The following is a 24307-nucleotide window of genomic DNA, read 5'->3' as shown; positions in this document are numbered from 1 at the left end:
CAGTACAGGAAACCCGATCTTGACAGAGGATTAGTTTTCTCTTTAAGGTGATTTTTGTTTGTTTGTTTGTTTGTTTTTATTTTGTCCAAGCATTTTGTCTGTGTAACTAAAGTAACATTGTTAATTTAAAAAAAGTATTTTCCAAAAGGGCTGATCCAGTCGGCATTCCCACCAGCAGTGAAGGAGGGTCCCTTTCTCACCACATCTGTGCCAAAACCGGTTGATTTTATTCTTATTTTCTCATGTGCCTTTTAGCCATATACCCCAGAGAGGCAAAAATGTATAGTCGAAGTGACATCTGCACTTGTTTGTTCATTGCAGCACTCTTTACAATAGCTAGAATCTGGAAAAAACCTGAGTGCCCAAGAACAGATGACTGGTTAAAGAAACTTTGGTACATCTACACAATGGAGTACTATGTAGCTGTTAGAAAGGATGAAGTCATGAAATTTACATACAAGTGGTACTACATGGAAAGTATCATGCTAAGTGAAATGAGTCAGAAAGAGAGGGACAGACATAGAAAGATTACATTGATCTGGGGAACATAAAGTAACAAAATAGGAGACTAACACCCAAGAATAGCCGAGATAAATACCAGGAGGTTTACTCCATGACTTGGAGGCCAGCTGCACATGCTAGGGGTAAAGGCAGCTCAGATACAGAAGGGAGCACCAAATAAAGGGTGTTTCGAAGATCCGCCCAAGATGGGAAATGCATGCTGAAAGTTGAGTATAGACCGAACATGATTGCCACTCATTTTTTCTTTTGCAAACCACAGCACCCAAAAGGAGAGAGAGAACAATAAGGAATTCCCTGCCACAGAGGCAGGGTGGGATGGGGGAATGGGGGGTAGGAGGGATACTGGGATTAGTGGTGGTGGAGAATGGGCCGTGGTGGAGGGATGGGTACTCAATCATTGTATAACTGAAACCCAAGCACAAAACTTTGTAAGTCTACAACTCTGTATCTCATGGTGTTTCACTAATAAAAATTAAAAACAAATATATTTTGTCTTTGAAAATGTTCGTGTCATGTAAGTAGGGCAAAATGCCACCTCTGTTCTTTTTGGTGACTGTTTTTGGTGAAGGAAAATCCAGTCTTATCTTCAGATATTGTGTAAGGTCTCAAAACTGAGTTCCTGTAAAACTTGATTTTGATTAGAAAGATGCCTTTCCTGGAATGATCAAGACAAGAGGAGATTTTGTTCCCTTTTCTCTCAATAGGGTCTGTATAATGCTACTTAAGCTATCATTACAGCCACTTTTTATTCATCTTAGCTTTAATGACTAGCAGACACATGATAGTATCCATTAAGGCTAAGATGAATGGAAGTGCAGATTGTAGTAAGACTGCTAGAACACTGTTGTTGAAAGTCCCCTAGACTTCTCTGAAGTTGGCAATATCTGTGTATTGTGCTTGACATATTATGAATCACACCTATTATCACTTTTGATCTGCATCAAAACACTTTTGACTTAAGCAGAGATGATATCTGACAAATTATAGAGCTCAAATAGCCCAGCCTTGTCTGCAAGATTTTAGTAATTCTCCCAAGCAATTTAGTTCATGGGCTTTTGCTGTGTGACATGCTTCCCTTTATCAGTAATCATGAAAATAATTGAAGGCCAGACAAGCGTTCTTTCTACTAAGTTATATTGCAACATTTTATTAACAGAATATAATTTTAGCACTCAGATCAGGCATTATGGATATAGGTTGCTGCAAAGTGATTACAGTAACTAAAGATTCTCAGGTTACATCAGAATGTAAAAATTTTCTTTCGATTTGCCTGCATAAAAAAAAAGTGATAAGATTTAGGGACACATGCTGTTTTATCATTCAAGCCTCAGACTCTAGGAAGCTCTGAAATTTGAATACAAGATTTTTTCTTTTCTTAATTTTTTTACCTTTTGACCACTACCAAGCACAGCATTTTCCAGAAGAGTTTGGCTGGCTATGCTGCTCTGAATGTGCTCTGAGCAACACCTATATGTAGTTTTCCTTTCCTAACGGTGTGCACATAATCTTGTCTTATTTTTCTGCCTCTTCTGTGGTTATATATATATATATATATATATATATATATAGAGAGAGAGAGAGAGAGAGAGAGAGAGAGCCTAAAACTCGAGAGTCTGCTCTTTGCACCAGTATTGCTTAATATTTTGTCTAGTAAATTACTCCACTCTCTCTGATTGCTATGTGTCAAAGCAATCTATCAGACACTCTTGCTTCCCAGCAGTCCACTGCTCTCCACAGTGTCCCTAGGTATTGTGCTCCAGTGTCCAGGCAGGGCTGTATCTGTTTTCACAGCTGGGTAACTGCGCCCACATCAGTTCAGCAAACTACATCTGCTCAGTTATCCAATTGGAATCTTGTCTTCTTACCTGTGGAGCTACAGTGTGGCTATCTATGCTGAAAGGCTGGCTGCATACCAAGACATGATTGTGGATGATGATCCTGATTTGCCACTTAATGTTAAACATCATTCACACAAATAGGATCAGGAGTATTTTTCTAATCTGTCCTGTCTCGAAGCTAGGTGTTTCAGGGTACACGTTATACTGTCCATCTCTCTAACCCCTCATTTGATGTCAAAAGCTTAATGTGGTCTTGATGTTTGCCAGTATCTAGGAAATCGTGTCCATATTCTTAACCCAGTTTCATTCTCACATTCATTTTATGCAGCCTTTGACAGGAAGGCACCCATCAGCTATCAGTCTTGCAAAACGAAAGTCCAACTATATATTTTAATGCCATTGCTCCACAATTCTATATAGTTATTTTATACTAAGTGTTATCTACAGTCTGGATGCCACCCATGATTCAGTGGTTCTATTACTAGATAAACACACCAGAATTCTCTCAGGCCATTGTCAATTCCCACATAGCAATACTTTATGTTTTCTTTGATCATAGGCATGCTTCACCTGTCTTTTCTCAGAGCATCAATATAGTAACACTACGACATACAAGGTTATCTTTCAAAGATTAAATTTTAAAAGTCTCCATAAGCAGTAACTTTATTTGTTGTTTTCTAGCATTTGAGCTCCATTCACCTTCGAAAGGTCCATCAATTCTGACTTCTGGTAGGAAACAGTGTTTCTTTGGCACTCCACAAAATAACTGTAAAGTAAACAGCTGTCTATCAATTAGAAATCAGCGGAAGTGACTGATTTTGGAACACAGCTTGGAGTACAGATCAACTTTTACAGTGACTACAAACCAAACCTTGAATTTTTACAATAGAACATACTGCGCCTCAATATTTATGACAGCTAGACATTTTAATTTGTTTAATTCAGGGAATAGCCTATGAAATACATTATTTTATCACTTGACTTCTTTTCTTTTCAAATTTTCAAACATAAATAATAATAATAAATAGCCCAAGTTTTCTACTTAATTTTTTAAAAGATTATAAAAGAATCAAAAATATTCGTATTGTTGACGGTGAGAACTTGGGCAGGAGGGAGCGGGTGGTAGAACAGAGCAGAACAGAACTAAACTATCCCCATGGAAATTTTTCTATCCCCCAATCTCCCATTTTCTGAGTCTTTGCATTTAAAATCCCTTCATATAGCCCCTCTGTTATCCCTAATCTTTTATTGTTTTCTTGTCTTCTCAAAAAGGACACTATTCTAATTTTATTCTGCTTTTATTACCCAAAATTCGAATTCTTTCACATCACACCATTCTTACTTATTATCACAAAAACCCAAGATCCAACCAGACAGTGGAAAGAGTCTTTCAGGTGTATATTGGGGGCACTCCCACATTAAGAGTTTTTTTCCCAACAACAACAAAAATGTAACAAATGCACCTCTTGCTTGAAAATTTAAGGATTATGCAATTGTTGGCTTCCATTTAAATGCTAAGTGTTCCAACTGATCTGTAACTTAAAACTCCACACTAAAAAGTAATTACTTAATTTAAAAATACTCAATAATTAGTCACATTTCTTTAGGATAAATTTATCTAATATTTGATAAAATATCTCCTTTTTTGTTGTTATTGTCAATTTTCGGGTCTACTTTCAGTGGGTGTCCAGGGACCAAGACTAGAATCACTCCCAATGCTATATATCTAAGAATTTAGAAAAATAGGGATTTTTAAAAGATGGCAGCAAAGTCTCCATATCAATTTTTTTTAAATGAAAACTTGATTAAAATTACACTTCCAAGGCCGGAGAGATAGTACAGTGATGAAAGCTTAGTGAAAATTATACTTAGTGAAAATTACAGGGCCAGAGAGATAGTACAGTGGGTAGGGCATTTACCTTGCATGTGGCAGACCCAGGTTTAATCCCTGGCATCCTATGTGGTCCACTGAGCATCACCAGGAGTAATTCCTGAGTGCAGAGCCAGGGGTAACCTTTGAGTACTGTTGGGTTGTGGCCCAAAGCAAAACAAACAAAATTATACTTGCAAATCAGTTAGGTATTTACAGAAGACTGGATAAGGAGCCAGAGAGATGCTACCTTGAGTGAGACATTTGTCTTGCACAAAACTGACTATTGTTGGTTCCCCAGCATCCCATATAGTCCCATGAGCTCCAGGAGAAGTGATCCCTAGTCACAAGCCAGGAGTAAGCCTTGAACACTGAAAGATAGGGCCCCAAAACAAAACAAAAAGTTCTGAATAATCTCAGCACCACAAAATAATAAGTGTGTGGGAGCCATAGATAAGTAGGTCATTTGGGGTTGACTGGTCTAGACTGTTAGTCTGAGAAGTTGCGATGATGTCAGCTGGTTTGCTCATGTCAGTGAGGATCAGCTGAGGATTAGGCTGGGCTCCTTCAGGGCAGCTTAGTTCTTTTGTACTTGTCTTTCATCCTCCTGCCTGGGCAAGTTTCATAACAATAGGAGAAAAGCTAGAAAGCAAATTTAACAATTAGAGCATATTCAGGCCTTTGGTCATGTCCTGCTCTTTCTTCATTATTAACTAAAGCAACCTGACCAAATCCAAAGAAGAAAAGTAAGACAAGACACCCATATTGACCTGCAGTAATGGGAAAGATTACTGGAAGAGAGAGTTGGGAACATTAACAAAGTTGGCCATATTTGCTGGTCTGTATTCCTTTAGCCCTTTTCTATCAGAAGATGATATTGCTGATTTTTTTAGTGTCAGCTCTGTACATAAGAAACTTATTTATTCATTATTCACTTATTTAGCATAACTTGTGTAGTTTGTATAATTTGTGTAATTACTATTTAATAGAAATGTGTTTTGAATAGCATAAGAAATTTTAAATTTTTAGTTCCCACATTTTTGAAAGGTAAAATTAAATGTAGTCATTATTTCCAATCAAATTATATCTATAATGTTACCCTTATGACATAGTAAACACTAGTCACATTTCAAGTGCTAGAAAAGCAACAATTTAAACTTGATATTAAACATATAACACACCTGTCCCATAGACCTCGCAGTCTAGTGAAAAAGGAAGATGAATTTAGAAGGTGCTATTATTAAATAGATTTTTGAGGAGTTCGCCTTATAATTGACATCATTGTGGGGAGGGGGGATTATTATTTACACCTCATGGATTTTTCCATGGCACTGGGCAATAACTTTTCTTTACACTAAATGCATTCTTATTACAGTTCACCACACAAAGCCTGTCAAATTTCTCAATTCCCTAACCCGCTTTCACTAGATATTTCCACATGCCTTTTCAAAAACCACCATTACACTCCAAAGTCAGGCAGCATCGATGTTGTTTATTGCAGAATCCATATGGTAAAGGGATATTGGGATTTTATTAACAGGTGGGTAAATTGCCATATAATGACTTGGCTGATAAGGTCCAGAATTTTTCATGAGAAATTTGAGTGTAAAGTTGTCTTTCTTGGAAAACTAGATAAAAGGTTAAAATATGAAAGTAGTACAAGGAATAATGGAGGCAAAGAATGGAGTAAATGAAAATAAAAAGAAAACATTAATACTTTTAATCTATTCTTAACTTCATTAAGCTTATAACTGCCTAAAGAAAGTTTTGACTTTTTTTTTCTTTTTGGAGCACACCAGGTGATGCACAGGGGGTCACTTGTGGCTCTGCACTCAGGAATTACCCCTGGAAGTGCTCAGGGGATTATATGGGATGCTGGGAACAGAAACCAGGTCAGCTGCGTGCAAGGGAGATACCCTACCTATCGCTCCAGCCCAAGTTTTGACTTTTCTAAGGTGCATTGTCCAAGAGGGTTTATCAAAGTTGGTAATTTTTAGAAAGCAATTATTGCATATTTAAGTTGCAGAGAAAAGGTTGTGGCAAGAATAGAGATAAGGCATTTCTTTTTGTATTCTAAAAAAAGTCTGATGTTTCTTTAAATATATAGACATAGCTTAAAGAGCCTGAAAGAAGTTTTTTTAAATACTATGAATCACCTTTCGATTTCTGTTTTTTCAATCCTGTTCTGCTTATTGTGTGCCTTTTCAGTGGTGATTCATTGTTTTGACTGTAAAATCCACTGATATCAAAACCATGTTGGGTGAATGTCCTCACACATCCTTATTTTTCAGGCAATGTGTCAGGTCCCGTTGCCTTTTAATCAACACATATGGGGAACCAAGAACACCTATCATTGTCATCTCTGATGTGATCAATGTACCTTCTTCCCTGCCAACCCAAAGCAGTTTAGGTAGTTGGAAAGATACAGAATAAGGAGCAGAATACTTGATTTTAAATCTGAGATGCTGTTTTTATAAGATATTACTTTAAACTACAGTTATGGTTCTGTGTTTTCATACTAAACACTTTAGAAAATGACTATAATTACATAGAGGAGTCCAGATTCATAATGGGCTCTTTTACACTTTCAATGGTAAAAATATATTTGCGCTTCTAATCCAGTGCTTTATGAAGGATTTAAATCAGAACAGAAACACTAGACTTGTGTTTAGTAACAAAAGATCATTTCAAGTAAATCACTCAAAATAATACCTTTTGCCTCTAATGAATGTCTGGTTGATATGTTACCCCTCATCCAACCTATAACTGAGATTCTTGCCTTTAAAATTGAAATGTTTAGGAATCATTTTGTTTCACTGAGATATTTTTAGATGGTGATTAAAAATAAATTGAAAAGAGTCAAGCAGTGATGAAAGTAGTGAAAAATTACTGCTTTGTGAATTGGTGCTTTTTGAACAAAATAAAGGCATCCACCCCCACCCAGCTTAGGAAGGTCAGGTGGCCTTGATTAAAGTGATAGAAATAATGCTAATTGTTTGTTCAAATACCGTCACATGGTCACATGACTGGGAAGAGGTTCCACTAAAGAGCTTTCTAAATTGCTAAATAAAGAATAAAAAAATATAAAGAGTTGCTGATAGAGGGACCCAAGAGATAGTAAAGTGGGCAAGGTGTAACTTTTTTGTTTATTTGTTTTCAGTACTTTTTTCTCATGAATCTCATGTTGGGATTATTCCCAACACCACATCCAGAGTATCTGTCTCCCTCTTCCAAGTACCCCAGACCCGCTGCTATTAATACCCTCCAATCCAATTCAGCAGTGGTGAGTGGTCTCAGACATTTTGTAAGTGATAGGTACAGTACTTTTCATATCAATGTCATACATTTTAGCAGTATTGTAATATATTACCTAAAGTATAACAAAATTTTGGTAGCTATAAAAATATTACAAAGCGTAAGGCACTTGCCTTACACTAGCCTACCTGGTTTTGAGATCCAAGCTCATTAGGAGTAAGCCCTGAGAATGACTGGGTGTGGCCAACCCATTCCCCCAAATTTAAAAATATTTAAAAAAAATTTTTTTCATTGAATCACTGTGCGATAGACCCTTATAAAGCTGTTCATGAATGGATTATTTCAGTTATACAATAAGTATTCCAACACCCATCCCGCCACCAGTCTATATTTCCCAGCACCAATGTCTACAGGTTCCCTCGCATCACCTTACCCCCAACCCCCAGCCTGCTTCTGTGCATAGCTCTCTCTCTCTCTTTCTCTCTCTCTCTCTCTCTCTCTCTCTCTCTCTCTCTCTCTCTCTCTCTCTCTCTCTCTCTCTTGCTCTCTCCTTTTAGGCATTGTGGTTTAGATTCTTGATACTGAAAGGTTATCAAGAAAATCCCTTGATAACCTTTAGAAAGTTAAGAGTATGTAAAGCGACATTCTTAAAAATAATTTTAAAACTAAAACTAATTTTATTCACTGTTTATGGATTGTAAAAATAAAACCCTTTTGGAAGAAATTACTTATCTTAGCCATTATACAGCTTGGATTAGAAACCACAAAGCCCCAGTTCAGAGTAATTTTCATGACCTCCATAATCTATTTTGTTAGTTTTAACTCATTTCAACTTTTTCTTGATAATATTAGTGGAAGAAATTATGCTTTCTAAAATTTTCTGTGAAGTGTATTTGAGAAAAAAATAAACGCGAAACTGTACAATAGTACAAATTAACACATGCACCTCCTACATTCCTCAGCAGAGTTGACTTCCTGTCTTTCAGCAAAAATATGCTTGCCTTTGTTGTGAAGAGCTTTGGAAACATATTTATAATTTTCATTTTGTATGCCAAAAAAGATAGAAGTGTGTGTAATTCACTTCCTGAGAGGGTTCTGAGAAACAGCCCAGATAACATAGGTCCATAGTTAGCAGAGTTGAAGATACAGATAGTTAAACATTCTCCTGTTCTTTGACATTTATCTTTTCTGTGTGTGTATATCTGTTGAGTTCATCGAAATCTCAAATATTTCTCAATTCAGCATTAAAATTGCAGTAGCAATTGTTAGATGGCATCGATTTTATATCTTGTGGAGAGATGGAAAAGCCTATCTAAGTATATCATGCCTATGCATAGAAGTGATGCAAATCCTGTCTTGCTGGCACCAGAAATAAATGAAAATGATGGTTGATAAAAGCTAGAAACATTTTTCTCTTTTGCACTCATGGAAAATTTTATGTGCAGTGATCATAATCACGCATTAAGCAGTCTCTATGAGCCAGACATTATACCAGATGTAGACGATTGTTGAAGGCAGAGTCCCTGTCCTCAACTCTTATTAATCAAAAACAAATAAGCAAAAATACAGTTTGTAGTAGCTGGGAGTAAATAATTAATAGTTAAATAAGTAAAAAACATGGCACAAAGATATACTATGAATTATGAGTAGAGCTATATGCATTTGCACAAGTCTCCAAAAAGGATTTGTTTATCTAGGGTAGAATTAACGTTTATTTTATAACTCAGTATTATCTTATATGAATTATATATAATTTGTAGTAATCATAGTGCAAAAAATAGACTTATGAATAACAAGGTGTTTTTATTATTTTTTTAAAGACCTAAAAAAAATACCTACAGCAGAACCACAGAGAAAAGATCAGTGTATTAGAAGGAACAGGCCAGATGGCTGGTTGCAACGAGTCCCATAATGCCCTTGTGAAATTTATCACCATTCAGAGTATGAGTTTCTGCATTATCAGCCTGAGAGTTTGATTGCCTCTTGAAGCAATCACTTTTGGGTCAGGCTTGCAAAGAACTAAAGTACCTATAGGTGATCAACAGAATGAAAAATCAGTGAACGGGGACCACTCCATTATATGTCCAAAATGTTAGTCTGTCTCCCTTGTACCCATTGCCTCCTTCTAACCTGATAAAGACTAAAGAAGCTGAGTAATAAATGTGGGTTGTTGTGAGGGGTGTAATACCCGAACCAAAGGGGAGTCTGAGGAATCCCCTAAGAAGTGACTTGTTTAGTTACTGGAACATAAGATCCTGATTCACGCTGGAAACTTTTGATTCCTGGATTTTCTCTTCTTTCTATTTTTCTGGATTTTCTATTCTCGAAGCTAATAATAATCAAACCATGTTCCACAGAACTCTAGAGCTCTAGAGTTTTTTTAGTGGATAATTTTCAAGAACACCAATTCTCTTTTTTAAAAAATTAATAACTGCTAGCATCTTGCCATTCCTTTCCGTTTAAAATAAAATTTTGAGCCAAAGAAACAGTACAGCAGATTAGATGCATGCCTTGCACACAGCTGACTCAAATTTAATCACTGATACCATGTATAGTCCCCTGATTACTGCCAAGAGGGACCCTTGATCATAGAGTCAGGAGTAAACCCTCTGCACAACGAAGTGTTTTCCCTAAACCACCTCCAAAATTTCAAGCTCTTGAATCACATCCTAGTTCTGTCTGCTTTTAAAAATATTGTTTCCAAATAAAATTTTTATGCTCAGTAAAATGCCATTTATTTTTATTGATTTATCATTGGTTTACGTTATAGAATTTTAGGGCCATTTTTTGTCACCTGTATATATGTGGATTCACTGCACCCATCACAAAGTTCCAATGCCATCCAACCATCAAAAAGACCCTCAGTGATTCCTTCCACCTGGTTGAACTTTCACTCTGGTATCTATCATAGATTTTAACAAATTTAGTTTATTTTGTTTGTTTGCTTTATTAGTATATATTCCAGATTTGAGTTATAAACCACTTGGTAATGGTATTTCTCTTTGTTAAACACTTGGCACATTCACTTTACATTCCATCCACTTTGTCCTAAATGTCTTGTCTTTTTAATATCAGAGTCATATTCTATTAAGAATATATATATGTATATATATTCTACAAATTCTTTATCCAGTCATTTGTCCATAGATAATTATTTCCATGTTTGGCTAATGTAAGTTATGCTGCAATTCATGATTACCATTTTAAACTAGTGGGTTTTTTTGTCTTTTTTATGAAAGCCTGCAAGGAATATTATTGATTTATATGGTATTTCACTTTTAATTTTTTAAAGGAATCTCAATACTGTTTTCTGTAGGTTTCCTTTAGAAGCTGTACCAAGTAGATTAACACCAGCAATGTCAGAATTCTTTCTCTACATCTGTGACAATACTCATTGTTTCCAGTCTTCTATATAGAGATTATTTTCATTGAACTGAGAAAATTCTTTGTAGCTTTGCTTTGCATTTTCCTAATATTAAGTGATGCAGATAATTTCTTCATGCATAATTTCTTCCTCAGGTCCACCTGGGAAACATATATTCAGATCTTTTGCATATTTGTAAATTGGGTTGTTTGCTTTTTTTGTTGTGAGCTGGCATGATTTTTTAAAATATATTTTGGATATTTGTCTCATGTCAGATATATATCTAAATATCTTCTCCAAATTGCTAGGTTGCCATTTTGTTTCTATTATCACTTATTTTGCTATATGGAGGCTTTTAAATTTTACATTGCCCAGTTGATTATTCTTGCCTTTGTTTCTTTTGTTTGTAGACTTGACTTGAAGTACATCTCTGATACTAAAGTCCTGGGGTAAATTGTCTATGTGTCCTCATACATGTTTTGCGATTTCAAGTCTAGAATGAACACTGAAGTGTTCAGGTTCACTGACGCACTGCTGATAGGCACAGAGGTCCTGGGGGTCAGCAGAAATTGTACCCAGTGGTACTCACTGGCAATAGGGAACCACTGGGGATCAAACTTAGGACCGCAGAAGTACAAGGCATGAGTTGAGATACTTTTTATATATGCTATTAAATAGTGATTTGGTTCCATTTTTGCATGTGGCAATCTAGTTTTCCTAGCACCATTTGAAGATACTTCTTCCTCCATAATATGGATCAGGTTTCTTTGTCATAAAGTATTATTTTCTATGATTGCTTAAGAAATGTTCAAATTTTGTCCATCTGTGTTTCTTCTTTGAGAAGTTTATATTCCTCTCTTCTCCCCAGTTTTTGGATGCATTGATTGTTTCTTTCTTCCTGGTAAGCTTTACAAATGCTCGGAATGCAGTTCTCTTTCTATTTCTTATTTACCTAGTGCCCTCCTCTCATTATCCCAGTATAATTTCCTTTAGTTTCAAAGTTTATTTTTCATGTGTATCTCCAGCAAGGAAAGCAATGTTTGGTTTTATGTAATATTTCTGTCAAAAGCCCAGAAATGAGATCATTGACTCTATAAGATCATTAATTTATTATTAAAAGTGTAGGTAGACAGTATGTTACATGTATGTTCTTAATATAATTAGGACACACACCTGAAAAGGAAACACATCCTCCCACCAAACTACCTAGAGTGCTAGCCAAGGGGGTAATAAGAAATCTATATATTATAGGGAGGCTTATATGTCAGATTAGGGACCTTGGATTTATAACAATTGACCAAAAGGAGATTGTGTATTTTAAATAAGAGTGAGATTGCAAAGCCATTATTTTAAGAAATGTTAGAACAATTATATTTTTTCAAAAAAAGGAAGACATTGTTTAAAAGTCTATGACATTTGTTCATTAAACCAATAAAGCTATTAAGTGATGAATGTGACCAGTATATCAAAAAAATTCACAGGGCTCATCAAGATAGTAAGAATGAAATTTGCAGTGGAACTTAAAATACATCCAGTGAAAATTCAGGTGATATGACAGCTTTCGCACTCAGGCAAAGATGAAATCCTTTATTATTTTTTTGTCGCTGTGAGTTATTTGAGGGCTACTTCCATCTCTATGTTTAGAAGTTGATCCCAGGGTTCTCAGGGGACCAATGTAGTACTGGGAAGCAAACCTGAGTCTCCAATATGCTGCTCAGCTCTTAGATTTATCTCTTTTAACCCCAAATCCTTTTTTTAAAAAAAATTTGCCTTATTACTAGACCCTCCTCTCCTGAATCTATTTCAGAGCTAGACTTTCCTTCTAATTTGTTGTTATTTCTCATGTCACAGTATTCAAAACATGCACAACTTTCCTATGAGTCAAAAAGAAGGCATGTTCCACCCTCAGGTTGTCCTTAGAGTGAAAACTTCCCTTCCATTGCAAGTTACGTTGCAGTATAAGAGATAGATAACATTACAATCATTCAGTACTTTTAAACAAATGTTTGTTAAACACTTTCACAGTCTACAATAATACTATTAGCAAGTACCAGAATACCCAAGCATTTAAACAAGTAGGATTCCAGAGAAGCAGTTAGTAGTGGTCATTCAGCAGTATATCAATAAGAGGATCTTTGTGTTTCTCTGGACTTTCATTGTGTATTAAATCATAGTGACAAGCCACTTCTCAACTTTTGAGTATCATTTCTACATTTAAGGCAAACAATAGAAGATAAAAGAGAAATATGTATCTTTTTATTTATCATAAAAGTAAAAAGTAAAGTAAAGGCCCTCCCGCTGATCATCGATTTGCTCGAGCGGGCCCAGTAACGTCTCCATTGGAGACTTTGTTGTTACTGTGTCTGGCATATCGAATACTCTCGGTAGCTTGCTGGGCTCTCCGAGAGGGGCGGAGGAATCGAACTCGGGTCGGCCATGTTGGCTGCGTGCAAGGCAGAAGCCCTACCCGCTGTACTATAAAGCAAATTTCTGCCTGTATTTCTTACTCATATTCTTCTTATAGTTTGTGGACCAAAATGAGGCCTAATAACTACTCTTAACAATAAAGGTAACTGTAAGAATGAATATCTAATTTCTCTTCTATATTTGTGAAACATAACTAGGAAAAAGAAAGTTGGGAATTGTTTTAGGTTGACCAAGTAGTGGGGTTTTACATATAAGTCTATTATTTTAACATATATATTTGGTTCCCTGAAAAGGGAATAGAAATGTAAATATATATGAAAGAACATTATTTTAATTTATATCTAATTATCTTGGAAAGAATGACCCAGATGAAAAAGAATATAGCAAATGTACCAGGTGATTCTATGGGGATTTAGTAAAAGTATCACATTCTGTCTTTTCAGGGATGTGATAGAGTCTTGTGTAAGGATTTATTTCCAAGAGACCTCATCAACCTTGACTTAGAAGAAATTCAGCACCAAAATGTAGCACCTGCATCTCAAAAATAAAATTAGCAATTATAGCCCTTGATGCAATGTTTAGAAAAAAATAGTCAATTAAAGTAAAATGAATTCAACCAGGATCCTCTGCAAGTAGCAACATCATGCAATTCTGACTTCACAATGACATGAAATTTTAAATGACAACTGTGCTAAATCAGGGAACAGCAAACTCAGGCCAAGGGTAAATTTAGTAACATGCTTGCTGGTTTACTGAAAATAACCTTCTCCATAGCAGATTCTCTATGAATTTCAGGTAACCCACAACTCGTTTTTCTATTCTGTTTAGAGATAATCAGGTATCCAGAGGCTTCAGCTTTGTGGTCTTCTCTTCTCCATGGCGTTTCTGAAGTTCCAACTCAGGAGTCAGTGCCTGTCTTGAACCACTTGGAAATTAAGCAGAGACGCCACTACATATATACTTCTTGAAAATTCCCATCATCTATTTTCAGAACTTTTGAATAAGCATAAGAGCTGATTGAAGGTAAGTGACTTTTGAAGTAATTCATATTATTGCATGACTCCACATCAAAAGTGGATATTTAATATATTTTGGTCAAGTAAAAGCAGTGCCTGAGTATAAAGAAATTAGTCTTCAGTTGACAGTGCCACCCCCAAAAAAGGCTAAATGTATAAATGCAAACTTTAAAAGTTGTTATATGTCATAATTATAAATACAAGCAAGGAAGAGTGGTAATTTTGGTATCTGAGAATCACTTTCACACAACAAAAGCAAGACTTTTGGTGGTCCTCAAATTTTAAAGTGTATATGAGTCACACGGGGAGGAGTGGAGAAAGAGGCCCTTTAAATGCTTGTTTTGGAACACATTTCAGAGATTTAGACTCACTAGGTCTGGGCTAGGGGCCAGCAATGTGCATTTTAAGTTACTAAAAATTAGTCTGGTGATCTGGAGAAGGAAGGTCTTGAGCTTTTGAGAAAAACTAAATTGGCATTTGAAATTATATGCTTCTAATTTTCAGACTTGACATTAAATTGGGTTGTGTGTTGTTTGTTACCTTCTGTCACATGAATAAATAAGGAAGGGAACATTTTTTCACCGAAACTGTTAAGTGAGTGCTCCCTCCCAACTCTCTCCAATTTTGTTACTTCTCTTTAAAATTCCTTTTGGAAGGTCAGTGTAACAAGCTAATTCTCAGGTGTCTTCATCTCTTAGAGTGATAGTCCTGTTCTTGTCTGTTTAGCTGTTTCTCTGTTCTGTATCATGTTTTAATTTATTGAGATCATTTTGTATATTGGGTATAATTCTAAGAAAGATCTAAATGAAAATTATGAGCTATTGCCAAAGTTGGCTAGCATTTTTACATTTTTATGACCTTTTCATACTCCATTTTGAAAAATTAGTCTTAGAATAAATCTACTTAATATATCTTTAATTACATTTTTATTTTGCAAGCAAAAATTATAGATCATGTAACTCAGTTTACATGTACATTTCATAAAACTATGTCTATGTATTTTCGTTTCTAGTAACTCATTTGGTAACTTCATCTTCATTATTTGTAATTTTAAGATTATAAAAGTTTTGCTTTATTAGTCCAATAAAAGTTATTTTTAGGGACATATAGATACCTTAAAGTGTGATTATTTCTTTGAGATTCAGTATGTTTATAGTAAAGGTGTAATTTGAAATTATAGTTCTTCATTTCAGACATGATATAGGGCTTTTAGATATTTCCTTCTCTTTAACAGTATTTGTATGCATTTGTTAATATTGTATGGAATTTCTTGTTTATAAAATATTAAAAGGTGGGCTGGAGAGACATCTTAAGAGGCTGATCACATGCTTTGTCTGGTGACAGTTCAGATTCTATCCTTGTCACTGGTAATTCATGATTCTCAAGCACTGCTGGGAGTGACCACCAAGCACAAAGCCGTGACCCAAAAGAAAAAAATAAAAATTGAAAGGCAAAAAGAAGCCATGAATGATAAAAAAAATTCCAATCAGGGATATTTGTTAGCTATTAATATTACTCAAAGAAAGAGGTGACTTAATAGTAAAAACAAATCTTAATATGCATAACTTATGATTAATAGAAATTAAAATTTTAGAAATTGGTCTAACTGTAATAATGAATAGCACATGCATTTGTCAGGGGCCAGAGAAATAGTACAGAAGGTAAAGTGCATGCCTTGCATGTGACTGACCCAGGTCAATCCCTGGCTCCCCATATGGTCCTCTAAGCACCAGCATTGATGTCTAAACACAGAACCAGGAATAAGCCCTGAGCACTGCCAGGTGTGGTCCTAAAACAAAACAAAAACAAATGTTATTTGCTATCAGAATTGTTCTTACTGCTAAAATTTTCATATACGTAGATAAAGTCCTAAAGTTTTTAGTAACTAAAATTATAAACTACTCAAATATATAGCACATGATTTTATGATGCAATAAACTCTCCAAGTGAAGTTTAATAGTTTTCAGTTCAGTATGTATATTCTCTGATACTTTTATTTCAGAGAGATATAGAGACTGTTCTGCTTTTTTCTCTTTTTGCAGAGGAGCAGGTGGAGAGAGAACAGAATTATGTTCTCAAGTGAGTCACATTCATTATCATTAGTGTATTTATCTTAAATTGTGGTTCCCTAAAGAAAACTTAAAATGAAGTTTCAGGGATCCTGAGTGAGACGGTCTATATACACAGGAAGTAAAATACAAAAGAATAAATTACAGAAACTTTATTAAGTCTCACAGAAGCATAAAAAAGTCTTAGAGCAGAAATGAACCATTGAAATCCACCCTGGACATCTCAAGTATAATAGTACTTTTTCTTCCAAACTTGCCATATAAGAGTTTAACACAAAGAGCAATCTAGTAAAGTATGACTTACTAGCAAGAAAAAGTAAGACTAAGCAGGTGTTTTTTCACTGAAATTTCTTTAGTAAGAAAGATAAGAGGAAGTTTTTCTTAAAGATGAAAAGAGGAAAAAATACCTGAGTCATTATATTTGTAGTTGAATTTCAATCATTAATCATCCTAGTTGTCAGTATATAATCTTTCGTATAATCTAGAAGTTAAAAAAGCAAATTTATGTTTATTTCAGCATGTTCAGCTTTGTCTGGAAATCTAATATTGAGAGGAAAAAGGACTGAAAAAAGATACAGCTTTAGAGCAGTAGAACCATCTGGGACCATTCAGTACAGGAGAAAGGAGATTTAAATATGTAAGAAATCTCTGGGGAGTATTAGTGTTATTATGAAACAGTATAATAATGATGTTTGTTAGATAGCAAAAGGATTAAAATGTGTTTATTATTCTCAATTTAAGAGTTGGGAAGTCATTAATATTTATGTATTAAAAGTACAATATTGATGTGGATAAATTTTCATAATATACTGTAAATGAAAATAAGTTACAAAGCCATATTATTAAGTTGTTTCATATTTTTAATTTTTTAAGCTAGATATACTTGAAATTAAAATTATATTCTCAAAAACATTATAACTAGTTATACTCAGTATGATTTATTCTTATTGCTTCTCAAAGGTTGTAAAAAATTTTACAAGATGTATTGTGATTATGAATTTATAGTAATTTAAAAAGTATTGAAAAATAGTTTTCTTGTAAAATCACTTTTATATAAATAGAAGATAATTTGCTAACCATTAAAATAAAAGGCTGCTACTTCTTATATTAGTAAGGTGATTTTTATAAGAATATTGGTTCTAATTAAAAACAATTACGTAGTCTTTATTTTTGCAATATTGCAGTAGATTAACATTCTCAAGTTTCTCTTCATTAAAAACTGATCATTTCAATGTATTAGTGTTGACTTATGGAAAATATTCTTTATTTTTGTATCAGATTATTCCAATATGCCTTTAAGAATTCACTACCGTAATAGTTTGCTCTATTTGGAAGATAATTTTATGTTTTGTTACATTACCGTTAATATGACTTTGTTCTTTAATTCTCCAGTGTAACATACGGCTAGTCTCACCATTATTACTACCAGCTGCGGTTGGCCTATGATTTTGTTCATTCTGTTTGAATCCAAAGTAATTAGCTCTTTAGTTTAATGACAATATTTGTTAATGGGATTTTAGGGCCAAATTCTGCTGTTACAGAGTGGGTGGTGTATTTGAAGATAGAATCTGCCCCTTATGTTTTAAGCATAAGTGTAATTTGATTTCAAAATGATGGTTGTGAGATTTTGGGGAAGGAAAAATTCAATCTACATTTATCTTGCTTCTTGGTTTTAAGAAACAGAAAGTGAAAATGACAATATACATAAATGAGCAGGGAAGTTCTCTAATTGAATATGTCATTTATGTTGTTGGAATATAAAATAAAATAATTATCAAGAAAATTCTCATATATGATGAACATACATTATATCGGGCTGGAGCGATAGCACAGCGAGTAGGGCATTTGCCTTGCAATGCTGATCCGAATTTGCTTCCTCCGCCCCTCTCTGAGAGCCCGGTAAGCTACCAAGAATATCTCGCCCGCATGGCAAAGCCTGGCAAGCTACCCGTGATGTGTTTGATATGCCAAACACAGTAACATTTGTCACAGTGGAGACGTTACTGGGCCTGCTCGAGCAAATCAATGAACAACAGGAAGACAGTGACAGTGACAGTGACATTGTATCATTTTAGTGCAGTGAAAGCTTATTCATCATTGTAATATTTTAGATTTATTCAGATGTAATTGTCATATAACACTGTATACATTTAAGCTGATCATTTAATACACAGGGATATTTATGAACATTTACATATAGTGGTACCCAGGGGATACCAGGATCACATCCAGAAATGGCCACACAGTGCCAGGGATCAAACTTGGGACCTGTTACATGCTAGCATATGAACCATATTCCTGGCCTCCAGTTTGCTTTAAAATGAACCCTCTGAGGAAGACAAAAAGAGGAAAGGAAGATGCATTGAGTTCAGCTAATAGAATGAATAAATTTTCATTAAATCTAGTTAAAGGTAATTTATAAATATTTTGACTTTAAGTATTTTCTTTAAATAACATGTAACTTTTTATCTGGAATAAGAGAAATACTTGAAAAAATTGAAAAGAACAAATTTTCTGAAGACCATTTGAAGTTTTTAAAAATACTAATTTTGACTTATACCCAAGATTAGTAGAGATGAGTACCAGAGAATTATTCCACGGCTTGGAAGCCGGCCTCACATCCTAGGGGAAAAGGCAGCTCAGATAGAGAAGAGACCATCAGGGAAAGGATGCTTGGAGGGCCCGCTGGAGATGGGAGATGGGAGTTGAAAGTAGACTACAGACCGAACATGATGGCCATTCAATACCTATATTGCAAACCACAACACCCAGAGAGAGAGAGAGAGAGAGAGAGAGAGAGAGAGAGCTAAAGGGAATGCTCTGCCACAGAGGTGGAGTGGGGTGGGGGGATGTGGGGGAGGGATACTGGGATCATTGGTGGTGAAAAATGGGCACTGGTTGGAAGGATGGATATTCGATCATTGTATGACTGAAACGTAAGCACGAAAGTTTGAAAGTCTGTAGCTGTACCTCACAGTAATTAATTAAAAAAAAATTAAGGGGCTGGAGTGATAGCGCAGTGGGTAGGGCATCTGCCTTCCATGTGGCTGACTCAGGTTCAATTCCCAGCATCCTGTATCATCCCCCGAGTACCGCCAGGAGTAATTCCTGAGTGCATGAGCCAGGAGTAACTCCTGTGCATCACTGGGTGTGACCCAAAAATAAAAAATAAATAAAATAGAATATTTTTTTTAAAAAAGAATACTCATTTTGTAAAAACACTTGACAAAACAAAACTAGTAACAATTGAGATATCCAACAATGAAACCTGGTGAGAGATCTTGAATTCATCATCATTATAGAAAAGAAGTGATGACAAATTATGGTCTACCAAGGGTTTTATGACCTACCAAACTATCTTTGAAATTATAAAAGCTAGAGACAAATACAATCATCAGTGATCCCTGAGCACGGCTTGGTGTCACTCCCCCACTATATATTATATGTATATATATATATAATATTATTACATTAAATCACAGTGAACAATTAATCTATTTGTTATTTTATAATAAACTATATACAAGGGCACAAAGCCAAATAAAGTTAGCAAAAAATGAAAATGAAAGGGTAGGTTTATTTATCTATCTATCTATATAAATAACACATATACAAATGCACTCTAATCCTAAAAGTTAACCATATACAATGACAAATATTAACAAAACTTGTGTAATCACTTTAAAATGTATATAGCAATGTTGAATCATTACATTTCAGTACACCTGAAACCAACATCATGTCAAATACACTTCAATAAATTGTTTTTAAAAGAAGAAATTCAGCTCAACTCTTGATATTATAGAACTAAGACTTTAACTAAGTCAAAAGAAAACTTTATTTTTATGCTGATGAGTCTGATCTGTGATGAAGGTTTACAATTGTGAGCAAATTATAACTTTAGGGAGTTATCATCAAAGTTGGTTCAGCAAATAATCTTAATTGATAAAACTGTTCTGAAAAACACCAGTGGTCCTAATGAAGTTTTAAGACTCAGTTAGATTTTTTTTCTTGACTGGGCTAAATAAAAAAAAATCCACTCTGTATTATAAATTAAAAATTTATGGTGGAATTTATTTTTCAGATAAAATATTTCCTTATAAATATAATTAAAACTTTTAGTCAAAAATAAAGGAATTGATGTTGACAAAATGTTTTACATTGTCTGCAGAAAGGGGTTACAAATTGTTTCACATTTTGGTAGAAAGCAAGTTACCACTATCACAGTAAATGTATGCATGAAACTTATTTGATTTGAAGAATAGTAGAATGTTCAGATTTCCCCTACCCCAACAGCTATTCTTAACAGCAGGATATAATTTCAGAGTTTTGAAGTCAAGAGGTTTCCGCTGAGCAAAAATTCTTATTCAATTTAGGGATGCAGATTATAATAATTTTCCTATTCTCCCCGCAGCAGGTTTTCTGCATTCATTTTTGAAGACTCCTAAATTCAGTAAGAAACAACAAGGTAACTTCATGTCCAGGTTAACACATTCTTCAAGCATAGCTCATTAACTCAACTTAGTTATAATGCAAAGCTCCATGGCCTCACAAGTGAAATGGAATACAATTAAATTGCTTTTCTAATGTAATACCTATTTATAATAAATGCAAAGTGGCTTATGATGGCAAACTTTTTAGAGCATGAAAAATAATGTGTAAAATGCTTATTTTTTCTGTGGTAAAATTGTAAAGAAATATGTGCTGGTATGTGACACTCATTAAAATAAAAAAAAATTCAAAATGAAATTTTAATACACTGGCCTTCATGGCATATTATTTCAGCAAAAGGGAACTAACTTAATGAAGTTACCATATTTTATGGTAGCATTTTTTAAGAGAGCATTTTTTTCTAGTTTTTTAATTTTTATTTTTTTGTAAAGTTGTTCATGATGATTTATTACATTCAATATTCTAACACCCATCCCACTGCCATTATACCTTCGCACCACTATTATTTCCCATTTTCCCAAGCACCACCTAAGCCTGTCCCAACAGCAGGTCCTAAATAATTTATTTTTTATTGCTTGTTATGAATAATTTGTTAGAAGTGATCAAAAAAGATTTCCTTAGAAGAAAGTATGTAAATATTGTTGTCTCTCTTACCATGGCGCCATTAAGCCTTTGTATGAGAAATTACTATCATGTTATAGGTTAAGCCTTGTGTGTTAATATTTTCTTAATCAAGATTTGGTTGCCCTCTACTTTACATCCCATCCAATGTGGTGTGCTGGTATGTCAGTGGTGTTGAGTATGAGATGTCGCTTCAGGAATTCTAAAAATTTTGAATGGGGTGATATTACTGGAGTTAATTTTTTGTTGTTGTTGTTTTAATGAATCATCGTGAGATACATTTATAGACTTACAGACTTTCATGATTGTGTTTCAGTCAAACAATCTTCAAGTACCCATCCTTCCACCAGTGCCCATTCTCACCCTCAATGTTCCCAGTATCCTTCCACCCACCCCAACCCCTTCTTACCTCCTGCCTCTGTGGCAGGCGCAATCCCTCTTACTCTCTCTGTCCTTTGGGTGTTATGGTTTGCAATACAGGTAACAAGCAGCCATCATGTTTGGTCCATGGTCTACTTTCAACATGGTCTATCTTCTATCCTGAACGATACCTCCAACCATCATTTATTTAGTGCTCCTCTCTCCATCCCAGCTACCGTTTCCCCCAACACATGAGATCAGCTATCAATCTGTGGGGCAGTTTTCCTGACCCTTATTTTAATTGTCCTTAGATGTTACTCTCCTACTATGTTACTTTATATTCCACAAATCAGTGCAGTCCTTTTATGTCTGTCCTTCTCTTTCTGACTCATTTCACTTAGCATGATACTCTCCATGTTGATCCACTGATATGCAAATTACATGACTTCATTTTTTCTAACAGTTGCATAGCATTCCATTGTGTAGATATTCCAAAGTTTCTTATCAAACCCCTTATCTGTTCTTGAGCACTTGGTTTTTTTTTCAGATTCTAGCTATTGTAAATAGTGCTGCAATAAACATACAAGTGCATATGTCATTTCTACTGTATTATTTTGAATCTCTGGAATATATTCCCAGAAGTGGTATTGCTGGGTCAAATGGGAGCTCAATTTCTAGTTTTTTTTGAGAAACGTCCATATTGTTTTCCATAAAGGCTGGACCAGTCAGCATTCGCACCAGTAATGAAGGAGAGTTCCTTTCTCCGTGCATCCACACCAATACCGGTTGTTTTTGTTCTTTTGGATGTGTGCCAGTATCTGTGGCGTGAGATGATATCTCATAGTTAATGATTAGTGAGGAAGAGCATTTTTTCATGTGTCTTTTGGCCATTCAGATTTCTTTTTTGAGAAAGTTTCTGTTCATTTCATCACCCCATTTTCTGATGGGATTGGATGTCTTCTTCTTGCAGAATTCAACCAGTGCCTTGTATATCCTTGATATTAACCCCTGACTTTGTGGCCCAGAATCATCTCTACAGCTTGTTGATCTCTTTCGAGATTTATTTATGAGTCTCTGGATCATGGCCAGTTAATAAGTTTATATGACACCAGAGGCAGTTCATGAGCATGTCTGCCAAGCTCCCAGAAAAGCAAGGGGGTTGGGGAGATCATTCATCCCCAAGAGCCTGGAGATTTCGATCAAAAAACCCACATACCTGAGGTTTTCAGCAGATTAATTCCTGGATTCCTGTGGAGTGCAGATGTCAGCATAGCAGTGATTTACTGTACCTCAACCATTTGTGCCAAAATTCTTTATGTAATGATTGTTCAACTATCATCTTTTATCAGCTGTTGTTAGAATAATCCTATCGGGGCCAGAGACATAGTACAGCGGGTAAGGCATTTGCCTTGCATATCATAAACCTGGGTTCAATCCCTGGCACCCCACATGGCTCCTGAGCACTGCCAGGAGTGATTCCTGAGTGCAGAGTCAGTAGTTACCACCCCTGAGCACTGCCAGGTGTGACCCCCAAAACAAAAAAATATAGTAATAATAATCATATCTGTGTAAGTATAGGTTAAGCCAAGTAAATCAAGTATTGTCAGTCACTAAGATATTGGTGACACTTAGAATAAGAAAATTCTAGATGGCAATTTTATGAAGTTGGCTAAAATCAAATAGCTGAAAGGGTGTCAGGGTTACTAAAAATAAAACAAACACAGTCTTTATATTCATGCTCAAATAATTCATACTTTTTAATTGCTCTTTTAAAAATGAGATATGTGGGGGGGCTGGAGCAATAGCACAGCGGGTAGGGCGTTTGCATTGCACATGGCCAACCCAAGTTCGATTCCCAGCATCCCATATGGTCCCCCAGGAAACGCCAGGAGTAATTCCTGAGTGCATGAGCCAGGAGTAATCCCTGAGCACCGCTGGGTGTGACCCAAAAAGCAAAAATAAATAAATAAATAAACAAAAAATTTTAAAAAATTTAAAAATGAGATATGTATGCACCTTGCAAGACAGCCATGTTTTCATTTTGCCTCTTAGTATGACAAAATTTTGTAGTTACTTTTCTATAACAGGAAATAAATGTCCAACCATGCCCAATATGAATTGCATAAACACTAATGACTTGAGGTGTGTGTTTGTGTGTGTGTATAGATGTTTATGCATCATAGTGAGAGTTCAACTGAGGCCTATCCAGGATAAGTCATAAACCACTACAAACTTCATTTTTCTTACATTCAGCAAGTATTTGGTTATTATCAATAAACAGTTGTTCTAGGACTTAAAATGGATCATGCCATTCTCTTGGAACATGAAGACAGAAAAATTAATTATAATAGACAAGTCAATTACATAGTATTACAGACTGTGTTAAGGTATAAAAATAAAAGAGCATATCTTAAAAGTTAGACAAAAAGGGGGGGATATTACAGGATATGGGGGAGTGGGAGCAGATCTGATACTGTTTATAACAGTTTTTTCTAACAGATGTTTTTCTATGT

General features: G+C 35.1%; 1 protein-coding gene across 1 annotated transcript in view; it reads left to right on the top strand.

The window, feature by feature from the left end:
* HS3ST5 (heparan sulfate-glucosamine 3-sulfotransferase 5) overlaps positions 1-24307 on the top strand; it is a 319163-nt gene that overhangs the window by 118366 nt on the left and 176490 nt on the right. The window contains exon 2 of the mRNA XM_056125076.1: positions 14105-14299. The gene's annotated coding sequence lies outside the window, so the exon portion shown is untranslated. The remainder of the gene's footprint in view (positions 1-14104; positions 14300-24307) is intronic.

This window comes from Sorex fumeus, unplaced genomic scaffold (assembly GCF_029834395.1).
Source record: "Sorex fumeus unplaced genomic scaffold, SorFum_2.1 ptg000054l, whole genome shotgun sequence".
NCBI classification, from domain to species: domain Eukaryota; kingdom Metazoa; phylum Chordata; class Mammalia; order Eulipotyphla; family Soricidae; genus Sorex; species Sorex fumeus.
The sequence above is the reverse complement of the archived record's forward strand: the minus strand, read 5'-3'. Positions and strand labels throughout refer to the sequence as shown.